We start from the raw sequence: 208 nt of genomic DNA, 5'->3' as shown, positions 1-208 counted from the left end.
CATAAATGTCTCATGAATGAAATACAGTTTTTTTGATTGGCATATACTAAAGTAAAGTTTAGCAAAAACCACGTCGCTTTATTTATTTATTTATTTATTTATTTATTTCACCAATGCAGATACTATAATTATTGATTCCACATTTAGCATTTTGGGGGGGAAACATGTTCGTTTGATTAGATTATTAAAAAGCAGATTATATGTTTCA

The sequence above is a fragment of the Oryzias melastigma genome, linkage group LG16 (genome assembly GCF_002922805.2).
Source record: "Oryzias melastigma strain HK-1 linkage group LG16, ASM292280v2, whole genome shotgun sequence".
Classification (NCBI taxonomy): domain Eukaryota; kingdom Metazoa; phylum Chordata; class Actinopteri; order Beloniformes; family Adrianichthyidae; genus Oryzias; species Oryzias melastigma.
Note: the sequence above shows the minus strand (reverse complement) of the source record.